This window comes from Portunus trituberculatus, chromosome 13, assembly GCF_017591435.1.
Source record: "Portunus trituberculatus isolate SZX2019 chromosome 13, ASM1759143v1, whole genome shotgun sequence".
NCBI lineage: Eukaryota > Metazoa > Arthropoda > Malacostraca > Decapoda > Portunidae > Portunus > Portunus trituberculatus.
The window spans coordinates 6,161,781-6,162,235 of record NC_059267.1 but is presented as its reverse complement, the minus strand read 5'-3'; the positions used below and the strand labels follow the sequence as shown (position 1 = coordinate 6,162,235).

Here is a 455-nt window from a genome sequence, read left to right as displayed (position 1 = left end):
TGTTTGTAAGTTGGTCGGTGCAACACGCGCCGCTCTCCCTCCGCCTCTCACCACACAGCACCACCACCACCACCACCACCACCTCCCCCTCCTCCGCACACTACTACCACTACTATTACTACAGCCTCGCATTAAACGTATACACACACACACACATACTCTCTCTCTCTCTCTCTCTCTCTCTCTCTCTCTCTCTCTCTCTCTCTCTACACTACGTAATCTTGCGTGTGTGCACACACACACACACACACACACACACACACACACACACACACACACACACACACACGTAGTAAGTGCTTTTGTTCACCGCTTCGCAATACTAATCCGTGTGACTCTCAACTGACATTACATGGTGAGATAGAGACAGAGAAAGAGAGAGGAAGAGATAGAGACAGAGAAACAGACAGGTACGTACAGGTGTGCCTATGACAACTAAATGACAGTACCTGGTG

At 49.5% G+C, this 455-nt stretch overlaps 1 protein-coding gene across 1 annotated transcript in view; it reads left to right on the top strand.

Moving 5' to 3' along the window:
• Positions 1 to 352: 352 nt before the first annotated feature.
• LOC123502983 (inositol polyphosphate-4-phosphatase type I A-like) overlaps positions 353 to 455 on the top strand; it is a 91,991-nt gene continuing 91,888 nt past the window's right edge. The window contains 1 exon segment of the mRNA XM_045252293.1: positions 353 to 455. This exon segment is cut by the window's right edge and continues 217 nt beyond it. The gene's annotated coding sequence lies outside the window, so the exon portion shown is untranslated.